Source organism: Acomys russatus, chromosome 19 (genome assembly GCF_903995435.1).
Source record: "Acomys russatus chromosome 19, mAcoRus1.1, whole genome shotgun sequence".
NCBI classification, from domain to species: domain Eukaryota; kingdom Metazoa; phylum Chordata; class Mammalia; order Rodentia; family Muridae; genus Acomys; species Acomys russatus.
In genome coordinates, this window is record NC_067155.1 from 52358036 (window position 1) to 52375064 (window position 17029).

Below are 17029 nucleotides of genomic sequence, written 5' to 3' on the forward strand. Positions count from 1 at the left end.
GGCCCAGGTGTTACCCGGACTCTTGTTTTGCCTTTGCTTGTCTATGGTGATTGTATTTTATAAATATTTCTGTAATGTTGTAAAGACCCAACAAGAAACACAGACGAGCAACATCAGCCTAGAGGTAGCTGAGATCGCCAAGGTGCTCTTCCACTTTGCTACTTTTCTCTGGACCTCAGTTTCCTCAGCTGTAGAAGGGGATGCATTACAAGAACTTCCTACCCCTGTGCTCTTACCAAGATGGGGGCTCGGGTGGGCTGGGCCATTTGTTTCCTCTTGTTGCTGTTAACAAATGACCCACACTGAAGAAATGAACAGTTCCATAGTTTGGCTACCTTGAGAGCCCTGACTTAGTCATGTCTGCAGACACCTTTCTCCCAATAGGTCCAGTCACAGGTTCTTGGAACTTGGCAAGGCTATCTTTGGGGGGCATGCACTACTCACCACAAAGGGAAGCCCGCAGCTTGGGTCACGTTAACCTCAGAACTCATTGGCTTGTAGAACAGATGACTAAAAGTTCTGAGCGGGTAGGTCTTCAGATGTTTCCAGATGAAGTTGGCACTACCAACCATAGAGCCGGGGTCAGCTGCTTTGTGCTCTCCCCTCAACCCCCACCCCCAACTGCCAGTCAAAGACAAAAGTATCAATTTAAAAGAAAATCTCAGGGCAGGTTTGAGTTGTAAATCTCAAAGCTGCCTAAAGAGGACAATGGAGAAGATGAGCCAGCATTTTGGAGGGCCGCCACTTCACAAAGAGCAAGCGTGCCCAGAGTACCAGGAAAAGCATGCTTTGGCTCTGGGTTGCCAGAAGGAAGAGACTGAAGAGACCAGGAAGCTCCTCCTCCTCCTGAGGACACTGGTCAGCTGCTTCGCCAGATTGGCTCCAGCTGTCTCCCATTAGCAGGTGCCAAGAACCACACCTGCAGAAATCTTTAGCCCTAGCTCAGGGACTGCGGCCTCTGGGTTAGGCCTTCCCGCTCTACCCCCTTCTGAGGCTGTGGACCCAGGACTCTTCCCTCTTTCTGGTCAGCTCCATCACCCAGTTTATAAACCCAAACCTGGAAGTGAAGCCTTTGCTCATGAAAGAACCTTCTAGAGACTGCACTAGCTCCTCGTTAGGGGATAGCTATGAATTCAGAAATAAGTATTTAATTTTGGACTCAGTTTAAGCTACCAGAAATGCCACAAGAACCCAGAATCTTTATGCAGCCTTCATGGTTCCCGCACACAAGCACATCATGTGGCAGGTTCAGCTATCCCACCTGGGTCCAACGCGTACTCAGCCATGAAAATTCCAAGCTTTCTTGTGCTTTATTAGATTTTCCACTAATGTCTCTGTTCCAGGGCTCAACTCAGGTGCTAAGATGCATTTGGTGATGCATGGTATAAAATTCATCACAGCCATGGCTAGTGTCACCACGGTCTAATTCCAGGACATTTTGATCACCTAGAAGAAAACTGTGCCATGAAGCCCACGCCCCTTCCTCTCCCAGCCTCTGCAGCCACTAATCTACTTGCTGCCAGGCTGCCAGCTGCACACATCATCTAACAAGGGTCCTTGTGTGACTGACCGCTCGGTTACTCTGCATCATGTTTCCAACGTTCTTTCATATTGCTGCATGTGTCAGAACTTTATTCCTTTTTATGGCTGAATAATAGTTCATTGTGCGGACAGACCACATCTGTGTCTGTTCGCCCGCTGATGGACATCTGGTTGTTGCTGCCCTGACTTTTGTGAACAGTGCTGCTGTGAGCACTTGTGCTTTTGTACAGATGTCTGTTTATAACTCTCTTGGGTGTGACGGGCCACAGGGTGACTGTTTTCCACAGCAGCTGCACTAGTTTACATTCTCAGGAACAGCAGTGTGCAGTGGCCCACACCTGCGACCCAGCAATCAAGAAGTTGATGCAGGAGGATTGTCTCCATTGCAAACACACACACACGTGCTCACAAAAGTAAAAAAAAAAAGAAATACAGTTAACTTTTAAGCCTCACCTCCCTAATCACCTCCAGGATGCCTATAACTATAAAACAACAGAAAATACCAAACACCAGAGGGGACAGAGAGAAACCATTTTGTTGGGCATTGTTGTTGGAATATTTGTTTTATTTGTTTGTTTTGGGAGACAGTCTCACACTGTAGCCCAGGCTGGGTTTGAACTCACAGACCCTCCTCCTGTCTCAGCCCCCAGAGTGCTAGAATTAACTAAACCTGTAAGCCACAACAATCAGCAAAAGTTGGGTTTTGGTTTTTGTTGTTATTGGTTTTTTGTTTGTTTGTTTTCTTTTCTTTTTAATGCTTTGCTGGCTCAGCAGGTAAGGGAACTCGCTGCCAAATCTTAGGATCTGAGTTTGATACCTGGAGTCCACATAGAAGGGAAGAACTAGCTCCTGAAAATTGTCTTCACAGATGCTGTGGCATGTGTGCACGCACGCACACACACACACACACAATGTAAAAAGCCTTTTAGGGGCTGGAGAGATAAGTCAGTGGTTAACAGCACTGGCTGCTCTTCCAGAAGACCAAGGTTTGAATCCCAGCTCCCAGGGGACCCAGGGCCTCTCTTAGTCTGACAGCATTGTATCCATGTGGTACACAGGCGTACCTTCAAGTATAGTATCCACACACATAAGAGGCTCAGGCCTACCAGCCGGGCACCAGGTGCACAGGTCAGACCTGCCATGCTGTTCTACGTGTAGGGCTGGAAAGGCAGGGAAGGCTGGCTTGAGTCCAGAGGCCACTAGGTCAACACTGGGGATGTGGTTGCAGTACTGCATCACCAACTGCAGGGTGCCCTTTCTGGGGGTCAGAATGCTCGTGTCAGGTGCCCTGCTAGATACCTGGGACACTCTGAGCAAAACTCAGGCTGGCCCTCAACACCTCATGGGCCAGTGTCAGGGCAGCAAAGTTATGGCTAAAATAGCGCAGGATGAGGAGGTAGGTAAATTTGATTCAGCACTGCAGGGAAAGGTGCTTTAAGACTTTAAATTTTTCCAAAGCTACACAGAGAAACCATCTCAATAAACAAAACAAAGACAATAAAAACAGGGTTGTTTTTAAAGACAGGGTCTTCCCATGTAGTTCAACCTAGCCTCAAACTCACAATCCTCCTGACTCAGTCTCAAGTGCTGGGGCTCAAGCCTGCCCCTGCCTAAGGATCTTTGCATCTGCAAAGACAGAGCCTGTCATGTGTCTATTGGGGGTTGGAAGAGTGCAGGCGAATCTTCTGGAAACTGGCATTGCTTCCTCAGTGAGAGTGTTGGCTATGTAAGAATGTATTTCATGGTTATGCACTAAGCCAGGCGCTTGGATCTGAGGGAAAGGCACGAGGCAGGACAGGACAGGACATGTAGGCAGGTCATATTATCTGGGAGATGCTGGGATCTGCATGTGTCCCCAGTGGACATCTGAGAAACTTGATCTCCAACACCACGGGCACAGAGAGGGATGATCAGGCCATCAAGGGCTCATGAATAGGTTAACTGTCTACATGGGAGTCTGCTGTCAAAGCAGCTCTGGCACTCGCTCTTGCCACGTGGCACCTTCTGCCAAGCAGGAGGCCCTTGCCAGTCTCTGAAACCAAAGCACATAAATACATTTCTGTTCATGATAAGTTAACTTGGTCTGGACCATGCGTGGTGGTGCATGCCTGAAATCCCAGCACTTGGCAGGTAGAGACAAGAGGATCAATAGTTCAAGGTCATGCACGGCTACATAGTAAATTTGAGGCTAGCATGGGCAATATGAGATCCTATCTCAAATACCAAAAAACAGTGCCGACAGAGTGCACAGTGGAATTTGTCTCTGAGGTTTGGAGACAGAGCATGAAGGTGTGGTACAATAATTTACTTATTTCATTGAGAATAAAAATAAGGGGCTGGGGGCCTGGAGAGATGGGTCAGAGGTTAAGAGCACTGATTGTTCTTCCAGAGGTCCTGAGTTCAAGTCCCAGCAACCACATGGAGACTCACAGCCATCTATAATGAGATTTGATGCCCTCTTCTGGTGTGCAGGTGTACATGCAGGCAGACACGGTATACATAATAAAAAATAAATCTTAAAAAAAGGGGGGGGGGCTGGAGAGACGGTTTGGTGGCTAAGAGCACATATTGCTCTTGCAGAGGACCTGAGATACTCAGCACCATGCTGGGTGACTAACCGGCTTATATCAGGGAAGGCTTTTCCTGCCACTTGGGTCTGTGGGAATAGACACAGCACTGTGTGGAGACAGAGGACAACTTGCAGGTTAACTCCTAACTCTACTGATAACTAATAACTCCAGCGCCAAAGGGTCTGATGCCCTCTTCTGGTCTCCAAGGGGCATTGCACTCATGTTCATACACACAGAAACATGTATAGATACACAGAATTTAAAAAGAGGAGTGAGCTGGAGAGATGGATTAGCATTTGAGAGTGCAGGCTGACCTTGCAGAGGACCAGTTTGGTTCCCCACACCCACACATATTACAACCATCTGTAACTTGAATTCTTGAGGATCTGGTACCCTCTTCTGGCTTCTGTGGGTACCAGGCATGCATGTGGAAATACACAAATACAGCAAAACCACTCATATACATAAATGTAAATAATTATTTTTTTCTTTTGTTTTTTTGAGACAGGGTTTCTCTGTGTAGCCTTGGCTGTCCTGGACTCACTCTGTAGACCAGGCTAGTCTCAAACTAACAGTGATCTGCCTGCCTCTGCCTCCCAAGTGCTTGGATTAAAGGCGTGCACCACCATTTCCAGCCTAAATCTTTTTTTTTTTAAGTTAAGAAGAAAGTAATAGGGGCTGGAAAGATGGCTCAGTGGTTAAGAGCACTGGCTGCTCTTCCAGAGGTCCTGAGTTCAATTCCCAGCAACCATGTGGCTCACAGCCATCTATAATGTGATATGATGCCCTCTTCTGGCCTGCAGGTATACATGCAGGTAGAGCACTGTATACATAATAATAAATAAATAAATCTTTAAAAAAGAAAAAAGTAGAGCCGGGCGTGGTGGCGCACGCCTTTAATCCCAGCACTCGGGAGGCAGAGGCAGGCAGATCGCTGTGAGTTCGAGGCCAGCCTGGTCTACAAAGTGAGTCCAGGATGGCCAAGGCTACACAGAGAAACCCTGTCTCGAAAAACCAAAAATAAATAAATAAATAAATAAATAAATAAATAAAGTAATAAAGAGTGGCCAGCTTGCTCCGTGGGTAAAGACTTGCCCCTGACAGTGCTTAATGACCTAAGTTTGTCCCCAGGGCCTTTTGCATGGTGAAGGAAAGAAATGGCCCCTGTAAGTTGTTCTCTGGCCTCCACACAGTGCTGTGGCACATACTGTTGGCTATTCACTCAGACTCAAGCTGCAGGAAAAGCCTTCCCTGCCGTGGACTCCCTTTATAAACTTTGTGAACTTGTAGCAAAGTGCCCAGGCCCCTGCCTGAGGAGCTTCAGCAGCCAAGCCAGGCTGCCTCAAGTTTTGCCCCTGGGCACCCCCTCTTCAGCTCTCCTGGGTTCCACCCCTGTGATCCCTGAGAAGAGTGCTCTAATTTTCAGCCTGTGCTGCTGGCCTCTCTACACCTCAGGACTCTAGAGCCCTGGGACCTGAGCTCAGACTCCTGGAGGATCTGAGAAACTGAAGCCACGGAGAAGGCCGCAGCTCCTCAGTTATGGCTGCTGATGACAGGGAACTCAGGGTGAGGGAGGTGTATCCAACTGCAGATAGTCTGTGAGCTCTGGTGGGGCCATCTTTGTTGCAACAATACATAAACTAGCCATTCCTCCCAGGCAAGGAGAGCTTTATGTGGTCTGGCACTGCCAGCCAGGGACCAGGACCAGGACCAGGAATCTGACCCCTCTGTATAACTTCTTCAGTTTATTTGAGGAAAGTTGTTCTGTTTAGCTCAGAGTTTGCCTATGAAAACCCCTTGAGGCATAAGTCAATAGGCCCCTCCCTCATGCCTCTCTTTCATAATGGCATTTCCAGCCTCTGTAACTGTCACAAAGGCTATCTTCAGTACCTAAGTGAAACCCTTCCCAGATTATTTAATTTAGATGAAAAGTCTGAACAAAACTTTACCAATCCCTGATCAAGAAAACCCACCAATCCCTGAGCAGGAAAACCCACCAATCCCAGATCAGGAAACCAATCCCTGAATAAGAAAACCCATAACCCCTAAGCTCCTCAAAGCTCAGGACTTGAAATCCTACCAATCCTCACTGGAAACCTCTGCCCTAGAAAGCTCCGCCCTCTAAGAAATCCTATATAAAGGCTGTGTTTGCTCCGTTTCCTGCCACCTTCTCCTCACAGCAGAGGCAGCCACACCTTGATTTGTCCCTCCACTCCCTAAGCCCTCCAATAAATCTCTTTTGTAAGATTTGCTGCCTGCTGTGACTTTCTCATTGGAAGAGCAGAAGCAAAGGAGTGGGCTGAGGCTCCCTAACTCACCTCAGAGCTGTGTGGTCTCCTGTCTCAGCATGTCCTTCCATTGGGACACTGTCCCACCTCAGAGCTGTGTGGTCCCTGGGCTCCAAAGTCCCAAGACATCTTCTCATCAGAGCAAGAAGGCCAACACACACACGCGCGCGCGCACACACACCCACCCACACACACACACACACTCACATACACTCCCGACACCTGACAGGCAGAGAGGCAGGAAGGTCTCAGTAGGCCAGCCTGGGCAACACAGCAGACCTTGGATGATCAGTGGCTGTTCTCAGTGCTGGCACGCATGTCTGCTCTACTGTTGTGAACGGTTTTCAATATTCAGATGATCCCTGGGATTAGAGAGACAGAGTGCTGAGAACCTGCACCAACCCTGCCTTGAGGATTTGTTCTGGGAAGAGTTCCTGGAAGGAATGGAAACCAGTCCTACTGGCTCTGCTGACTGAACAAAAACATCCCTGAGCCCCAGGGTAGCAGGGAAGCTGCAGTCTACCGTGTTATCACTTCCTCTAGAGAAGTGGTCGCCACCCTTCCTAACACTGTGGTCCTTTAATGCAGCTCCTCATGTTGTGGGGCCCCCTGACCATTAAATTATTTTTGTTGCTACTTCACAACTGTGGTTTTGCTACTGTTATGAGTTGTAACATAAATATCAGTGTTTTCCAATGATTTTAGACAACCCCTATGAAAGGAGCCTTCAACCCACAAGTTGAGAGCTACTACTCTAGTGTCTGAAAAGCAGATCTGGATTTCTAGAATACTCCAGAGATGGGTATCAGGGTGGCTCACAGCTATAATCCCAGAGCTTGAAGGATCATCATGAGTTGGAGGCCAGCCTGGGCTATATAAAAGGCAGATAGATTTAGATTAGCCTGGGCTACATAGTGAGACTGTCTCAAAAAAAAAAAAAAAAAGTAAGAAAAAAAATCCAGAGACGGGACTTTCCCTAGCACTGGCATGGCCATTGATGCTGAAGACATTTGTTTCTGGCCACAGGGAGGAGAGTGCTGTCATTTTAAAAATAACAGTTCTTGAGTTGGGATAAACTGCTGCCCCTTGCAAATGTAAAGATCTGAATTAGATCACTAAGACCCACATAAAAAGCTGGGCATAGCCAGGCAGTGATGATGCACACCTTTAATCCCAGCACTCAGTAGACAGAAGCAGGAGGATCTCTGAGGCCAGCCTGGTCTACAGAGTGAGTCCAGGACAGCCAAGGGTGTCTTGTCTCAGGCAAAAAACCTGCAAAAAAACAAACAAACAAAAAAACCCAAACAAACCAAACTGGGCATGAAGCCAGTGAAGTTGCTCAGTGGGTAAAGGAGATTTGCTTTCTAAGCTTAAAGACCCAAGTTCAATACCCTCAAAAACCATATAAAGGTGCAAAGAGGGAGGCAGAGGCAGGTGGGTCTCTGTGAGTTCGAGGCCAGCCTGGTTTACAGAGTGTGTCCAGGACAGCCAGGGCTACACAGAGAAAGCCTGTCTTGGGGGGGAAAAAGTTAAGGTGAGCAGTGCCTGAGGAATGCTAGCCAAGGTTGTCCTCTGACCGTAACATGCATGCTCACACGCTTCCTGTTGTAGAAAACAGTTACTAACATCCAAGCAACTATCAAGACGGTTATTACTTAACTCTCTATCATATCAATAAAAGACAGACGCCTTTAACGTGCCTGCACACTGGGACTGGGCAGAAGGTAGGCAATCCTTGAGGCTGTGTTGTCTCCCAGACCACATCCCAGGCCATCTGTTGTCACTGTTTCTATCTGGCTAGTCCCCGGCCATCATCCCCACATTTCTCGCTCTTTCCATCTGGGCTGCTTGCCTCCATCACTGATGGAAGGCACCGGATCCCCTGGAGCTGGAGTCAAACCAGGTCCTCTGGAAGAGCAGCCAGTGCTCTTAACAACTGAGCCATCTCTCCAACCCCTTTGATTATTTGTTTGTTTTTAATTTTTGGTTTTTCAAAACAGGGTTTCTCTGTGTAGCTCTGGCTGTCCTGGACTCACTTTGTAGACCAGGCTGGCCTCAAACTCACAGCGATCCGCCTGCCTCTGCCTCCTGAGTGCTGGGATTAAAGGCGTGCGCCACCACACTCGGCTCCCTCTTTGACTTTTTAAAGACACATGATCTTTCTCCTCTGGATTTGAAGGCCCAGGCTTCAAAGGCCATGACCAAATAGGTAATGAGACTGAGAATGATGAAAAGTGGGTGGATTTGAAGAATTTTCACTGAACACTGTCTAAATGTGGGTACAGTGCGCCAACTCCTTTAACTCAACAAATCCATGAGGCCATTATAGTAACCCCCTTTCTTCCAAAAAAAGGATCAATGGGATTAAATACCAATGGGATTGATAATAATGGGATTAAGTCACACAGCTAAGATGCAAAACTAGGAACTAAGGGGCTGGGGAACACACTCCAGCTGGGAAGACAACACCTTGACTTGCACGCATGACATGAAACAGCCAGTACCCAGTCCAGGTGCCACCTGATATCCCAGCACTTGGGAGGTAGAAGAAGGGGGATCCAAAATTCAGGGTCATTCTCAGGGATATAGAAAGTTTTAGGCTAGCCTGGGCTATAGGAGACCCTTTCTCAAAAGATAAATAATAAAACAAACAAGCAAAAATAAAAGTAAAAAAGAAACTGGGAGCCCAGACATCCTGAATGAATGGACCCTTCAAACTAGAAACGGTTTTTGCTGTCTTGAACTCGTGGGATGATGCGGCCTCTGCTTCCACAGTACCGGGCTCACTCTCATGCACCACTGCCAGCTTCATCACAGTTTACTCGTTTTCATTCTGTGGGGGTGTGGGTATCGGGGCGCATGCCAGGAGCACGGGAGTGTCAGAAGTAGAAAAGGCTGTGTGGCTGGGGAATTGGCTCTCTATGTAGACCTGTGTTCAGTATAACTGCTGGTTAAGAATTCCAGACTGGCAGCTGGTGGTGGCGTACACCTTTAATCCCAGCACTCAGAAGGCAGAGGCAGGCAGATCGCTGTGAGTTCGAGGCCAGCCTGGTCTACAAAGTGAGTCCAGGACAGCTAGGGCTACACAGAGAAACCCTGTCTTGAAAAACAAAAACAAAACAAACACACGAAACAATTCCAGACTGGGGCCAGCAAGACGGCTCGGTGAGTACAGAGGTAGAGCATCAGCTTAGAATGTTCAAGGCCTGGGTTGCACCCTCGCATCACAGATAATTAGAGATAATAATATATCAAACAATGTGCACACATCACTATGGGTCAGCCACTCCACACCGAGAAACTAGAGATAATTGTGCTGAGTCACTAACCAGGAAGCACAGAGGAGGACACCACCCACCCTGGGCTCCCAGTGCTTTGTTTGGTAAGACAGATAGAAGATGGACATTTAAACAGCTGAGTCACCAGGGCAGTCCTAACAGCCACCTCAGATGATGACGGCAGTCCTCATGTCATTGCAGCACATTACCTGAGAGACTGGGATAGCTCAGCAAGCATTTACTGAGTGCCTGCTGCATACCAAACATGAAGCAGGTCAGGGGCATCTCCAGTCTAAGGACAGCGAGCCCAAAGGGGTGACAAGAGGAGCCAAGACCGAAGGGATCCAGGAGAGAAGCACTACTGAGCTGGGGTTGTCTGAGGAGGTGACAGATGAGTTAAGGCCTAAATGACAGTTTGGTAATTCCTGGGAAAGCAGAATGTAACAGCTGGGGGTGCAGCTCAGTGGCAAAGTACAGTACACAGCACTGATTATGCCCCTGCCCCCCCCAAAAGAAGAACAAGAGTTACCAGGTGACCTAGCAAGTCCTAGACATTTGTCCAAAAGAAATGGAAGCAGGTGCAGAGACACACACAAGCATCCCCACCATCTGTCGTAAGAGCTACAAGGTGGAAACTCAGACTGTGCTCGGTGTATGCAGTGGAAAATAATTCAGCCACAGCATGGATGGCTTCTAAACTATGCAAGTCAGAGGGGAAGACACTAGACACCCTAGGCACAGAATGTCAGGTAGCCTAGGATTCCGTTTTCCAATTATTCTTCCCTTAAGACTGCCACCCCCTTTCTCTGTCTGCCCAGAGCAGTTGACAGAACCCAGGGCCTTGAACATACCAGGCAAGTTTTGGTTTGTTTTTTCAAGACAGGGTTTCTCTGTGTAGTCCTGGCTGTCCTAGACTCACTCTGTAGACCAGGCTAGCCTTGAACTCACAGAGATCTGCCCGTCTCTGCCTCTGAGAGTGCTAGAATTAAAGTCATTCACCACTACAAGCTTAGGCAAGTTTTGTTTTGTTTGAGACAGGGCCTTCCAAGCTCTAGAATTCCAGGCATGAGCCACCACATCCAGCTTTATGTATGATTTTTATCTGTTCTATTCTGAATCTTCAAAGTTATAGAGGGAGAAAGCAAAATAGTAGCTGCCAGGAACAGGGAGGGAGAAAAGGGGAAGTGACTGCTTAACAGAGACAAGGGAGTTATGGGATGGTGAGTTTTCAAATGAGAGACCTGTGGCTGCAGGCATGTGATCACCTCACACTGAGGATTTTTGAGCTTTAAAATAGTATGAGATTTTCATCTCATGAAGAGGGGAAAACTTAGCCGGGCGTGGTGATGCACACCTTTAATCCCAGGCCTTGGGAGGCAGAGGCAGGTGGATCGCTTTGAGTTCAAGGCCAGCCTGGTCTACAAAGTGAGTCCAGTGTGCAGGCATAACACTGTATATGTAATAAATAAATCTTAAAAGGGGGGGGGCATTTGAAAAAAGAAAGAAGATGAGACCGCCATAGACATATATGCCTGCCATGCTAGTACTCAGGAAGCAGACGTAGGAGGCTGGCTGGAGGTTTGAGGCCAGCGTTAAGTCTACATAGTAATATAGTGAGTTCTGCCTCATGGTAAGACTGCCTAAAAAAAGAAAGAAAGGAAGAAAGGAAGGAAGGAAGAAAGAAAGCGAGCCAGGCGTGGTAGCACACGCCTTTAATCCTAGCACTTGAGAGGCAGAGGCAGGCAGAGCTCTGTGAGTTTGAGGCCAGCCTGGTCTACAAAGCAAGTCCAGGACAGCCAGGGCTACACAGAGAAACCCTGTCTCAGGAAAAAAAAAGAAAAAAGAAAGAAAAGAAAAGAAAAAAATATATTACTAGAGACATCTATCTTGTCCAGGAACAGCAAGGTCAAAGGTCATGAGGCAGGAAGAGCTGGGGCATCTGTGGGGCAGGCAATGACATTGGATAGAAGGTGGAGGATGTGAGGGAGAAAAAGACAGGAAGGTGGTGGGGCAGGGACCTTTGGGCCACCTGGAGGTGGCTTTTTATATAGAAAGGCAGAGGGAGGGCATTGGAAGGTTTTGGTCAGGGCATGACACAATCCCACATTCTGGCTGTGGTGAATGTAGTGAACAGGGGCCGAGAGAGGCCTCATCTTCTTGCTGAACTGGACCTGGGCTTACTACCGTACTTGTCTATGAGGAAATGTGCCCTGAGTGAACACTCAGGAAGTCCTGCTGTTATTTATAACTGGAGGAGCCTTGTGAGTTGAAATTTCTTTGAAACATTTCAAGGAATTATGTGCAGAAAGTGTTGAGGGAGCCAGGACTCGGGCAGCACCAGACGCCCCACAGATACAAGGCAGAGACCCTTACCTGTTCTGGCAACAGATCAGCCGTGGACACACCACAAAGAGATGAGGGATTCTGTTACACAGGCAGCTTGAGGCTTTCCTGACAAAGGCCTGCCTGGGTTCCCAGACCTCTGACCCTCAGTTATCTGACAAGTTTTCTAGACAAGGCTTAGAGAAAGGGAAAGTTTTCTCTAAGCAGGCGCCTGGCTTCCTGCTGGTGACAACAGCACACTGACTGTGGTGTCTCTGCAGAGCAAGAAGGTGGCTGATCCAGGAACACCCAGAATACATACTCTAGCACCCCGCCTCCTCCAGGTCGCCGTTTCTTACTTTCACAGTTAGTCTCTGGATTATTTAGCCCTTATTGCTTCCCTCACACGGTGCCTGCTCTCTTAGCATGTTTCTCAAAGACAGGGGCTCGGGCTCTCTCAGAGGGCTCCTCCTCGCTCATAGCAGGTGCCTACACTCTAACCCCTTTGGGGATCAGCTCCTCTCTTTCCTCCTGGCTAGCTCCTGCCGGGTATTTCCACACCTCCTCACACTCACTGAGGAGCAAACCTGTTCTCCTCCCACACAAGTGCATCTGAGGTAATGGAGTCGTGTGGCAGTTGCTCAAGCTGAAAATAGTCCAGGCGTCTGAACGGACTCCTCCCTTTCTTCAGGCCCCAGAATTCATCTCCTGGCAGGAGCTGACTGTGTCAATCATTCCTGCTTCCTGAGAGGATCCTGTTTCCTCATGGCCTCTGCCCTACCTAGATCTGAATTACTCTCTCATGCGAGGATCAGCCATCTCACCCTTGGGCTCTGCTCTCCACAATCAGGCTTTCACGCTTGTTTGTTTTTTCACCCTACACTTTTTTATTTACTGTACATATGTGTTTTGTATGTACTTGTTTGTATGTGTACACATGTATGTGTGTGTGTGTGTGTATGCAGGTCAGAGGACAATTCTGTGGAATAAGTTCTCTTTCCACAGTGGAATCTGGGGATTGAACTCAGGTTGTAACAAGCACTTTAGCCAATGAGCCAGCTCACTTGACCTCCACCTTATTCTTTGAGGCAGTGTCTCTCACTGAGCCCGGAGTTTACCAGTTCCTGTAGACTGGCTGGTCAGCAAGCCCCAAGGACCCTCCTATTTCCACCTCTCAGAGAGCCATGAGTGCCTTTTATAAGAGTTCTGGGAACCTGAGCTCGGTTCTCACGTGTGCAGTCCACATTTCACCAGCTGCGCCATCTTCCCAACCTCTGGATTACTTTTCAGAGCAGTTTCAGACTTATGGAAGAGATGATAAAGCTAGTTCAGAGAGTTCCTATCCACTCCATGCCGTTTTCCTCTCCCTCTCTCCTTCCCTCTTTACAGCTCTGGGGCGGACACAGCATCCTGTCTCTGAGCTGCATTTCCTAGACTTTCCTAGTCTTCACGGCTGTGTGTGTGTGTGTGTGTGTGTGTGTGTGTGTGTGTGTACATGTGTGCGCACATGCGCACACACCCCCCCCCCACGTGGCATGTGTATATATACTCAAACACTCTTGGGTGGATCCGTGTCTGTGCTCACGTGTGCATGTGGAGAGCAGAGTTGACATCAGGTATCTTCCTCTTTGACGTTACTTTTGTTTTGAGACAGGTCCTCTAGCTGAATCTGGACCCCTGTTTGGGCTTGGCTGACCAGTGAGACCCTATCTTAGCCCTGATCACCACGGTTACAGATCTAAGCTGCCACACCCAGCTTTTACATGGGTGCTGGGGATTAGAACTCAGGTCCTCATTGCCGCACAATGGCGCTTTGCACACTCACTGCCTCCTGGCCCCCATCTTGACATTCCACCAGCACTTTGCTTATCTCGCACTCTACATGGCACGTCTGTCACAATTAATGAGACTTCAAGTAAAGGCTAGTGCTTGTTTGGATTTTGGACTTCCTCAGTTTCCCCATTTTGGTCTGTTGTCCTAGCACCAGGATACCACACATTTAGTCCATGTCTCTCCTTACACTTCTTTTTCCTATTTCTTGAACTTTTTTTTCCCTTTGCCAGGGTAGACAGTGTCTAATGTAGCCCAGGCTGGCCTTGAACTCACTGTGTAATTAAGGATGACCTTGAACTCCTGACCCTCCTGTCTTCACCTGCTAAATGCTAAGATTACGGGTATGCACAACCATGTCTGGTTTTGTTTAGTTCTGGGAATCTAACTCAGGACTTTGTGCATACTAGGCAAGTACTATAGCAACTGCATGTTTTGCTTGCTTGTTTCAACTGAGACACGGTCTCATTCTAGTCCTGCCTGGCCTCGAACTCCTAGCAATCTTCCTTCCTCGGTGCTATGATTGTGGTCATGTGCCAGCACACCCAGCATCAGAGGCCCCTGAGTTTTGAGGTGCACCCATCAGGGCTTTGGATCTGTCCCTGGTTTTCTCTGCATCAGCCTGGGAGGGCAGGTTTTTTTTTTTAATTTTTTTATTAATTTATTCTTGTTACATCTCAATGGTTATCCCATCCCTTGTATCCTCCTATTCTTCCCTCCCTCCCATTTTCCCATTATTCCCCTCCCCTATGACTGTTCCTGGGGGGGATTACCTCCCCCTGTATCTGCTCATAGGGTATCAAGTCTCTTCTTGGTAACCTGCTGTCCTTCCTCTGAGTGCCACCAGGTCTCCCCCTCCAGGGGACATGGTCAAATGTGAGGCACCAGAGTATGTGAGAAAGTCATATCCCACTCTCCACTCAACTGTGGAGAATGTTCTGACCATTGGCTAGATCTGGGAAGGGGTTTAAAGTTTACCGCCTGTATTGTCCTTGGCTGGTGCCTTAGTTTGAGCGGGATCCCTGGGCCCAAATCTGCCTATCATAATGTTCTACTTGTAGGTTTCTAGGACCCTCTGGATCCTTCTATTTTGCTATTCTCCCATACTTCTCTCATTTAGAGTCCCAATAGGATGTCCTCCCCACTGTCCCAGTTTCCTGGTAAGTGAAGACTTTCGTGGGGCATACCCCTTGGGCTAGTATGCAGATATAAGTGAGTATATACCATTTGATTCTTTCTGCTTCTGGGTTAACTCACTCATTATGATCATTTCTAGCTTAAGCCATTTATCCACAGGGAGGGCAGGTTTTAGAAGGGAGTACCATCTGTCTTATCAAAGGTTCATACAGATGCCAGCCCTCAGGAGGTGATGGCAGGAGAATCATAAACTGAAAGTCATCCTCAACTACATAGTGAGTTTGAGGCCAACTTAGGGTACACAAGACCCTGACTCCAAAACAAAGCAACGCACTCTTTAGCCCTCTCCTCACGGAGCTTCTCTCCCCCCTTCCCATACTGTGCTTTTGGAAGAAAGTCTCTATGCCCCGCCCATACCTTCGTCCAGTGAGTCATGAGATGCTCAGGCTGAAAATCAGGTCCTCCCAGTCCTGGCCCACACCCTTCACTTCTCCCTGTGCCTGGCTGAGCTGACCTCCTGGGCCTCACATGCCCTGACACAGGGCCCACTGTGGCCTCATCTCCTGCCACTTCCCTATTAGTCACTGCCCTCCGGCACACTGCCTTCCTTGTCCCTCGCTGTGGTCTTGCCTCTAGGATTGTACCCAGCCTCACCCTCTGCCTAGAACCACTTCCGCCTCCTGCCCAGGCTGCTTCAGCCAGCTTCTGTGGACGGTCATTCAGGTTACAGCACAGACATCTCCTCTGCTGAAGATGTCAGGAGAATGCAGGACCTCTGGGAGCCCTCAACATAGCCAGTAACACACACACACACACACACACACACACACACACACACACACACACACATGCACACAGGCATTGCCATCCACCCACTCAGCTCCCAGTGCTAAGCCTTGTAGAGTGCACAGCAAAGGTACCTTTGAACACAACCAAGGATGCACTGTAGTGGCCCCTAACAAAGGGCTGAGAGTGAGAATGTCTCCCAGACTTCTCCTTGAAAGACTGAAGAGAGGGCTACATAGGAGTTCTAGGCTAGCCAAGGCCAAAGAATGAGACCCCCCTCTCACCCCCCCCCTTTCTCCTCTCTCCTCTCTCTCTCTCTCTCTTTGGTTTTTCAAGACAGGGTTTCTCTATGTAGCCCTAGCTGTCCTGGACTCACTTTGTAGACCAGGCTAGCCCAGAACTCACAGATATCCGCCTGCCTCCCTAAGTGCTGGGATTAAAGGTGTACGCTATCATGCCTGGCAGAGACTCTGTCTTAACAAAAGAAAAGAAGATAGACAAATAGAAACATACACACATACCATGGAGACTGAGATGTGTAGCATCTTGCTAGCATTGGGTATGACTCTCAGTAACACACACACACACACACACACACACACACACACACACACACAGAGACACTGAGACACAGAGACAGAGAAAGAGAGAATGAATAGTCAAAAACCAGGTGTGGTTGCACACATCTGCAGGTTGAGGCAGGATAATTGCTTTGAATCGGAGGCCATCTGGAGTCCACTGATAGTAGTACCAAGCCAGCTAAAAATACAAGATGGGCATGGTGGCACACATCTGTAATCCCACACTTGCAAGGTGGAGGCAGGGAGACCAGGATTTCAAAGGAGGCTTTTGTTTCATAGCAAAAATAAGGCCAGTCTGAGTTACCTGGGATCCAGCCTCAAAAAAAGCAAAATAAAAATAAAATAGGCTGGATGTGGTGGCACATGCCCTTAATCTCAGCATTGTGAGGCAGAGGCAGGCAAAACTCTGTGAGTCCAAGGGCAGCCTGCTCTACACAGTAAGTCTCAGGACGGCCAGGGTTATGTAGAGAGACTCTGTCTTAAACAAAACAAAACAAAATAATCATTTTTTAAAAAAGTACAGGGCTGGAGAGATGGCTCAGAGGTTAAGGACACTGACTGGTCCTCCAGAGGTCCTGAGTTCAAATCCCAGCAACCACAGGTGGCTCACACCATCTATAATGTGATCTGATGCCCTCTTCTGGACTGCAGGTGTATATATGCAGATAGAGCCCTGTATCCATAATGAATAAATC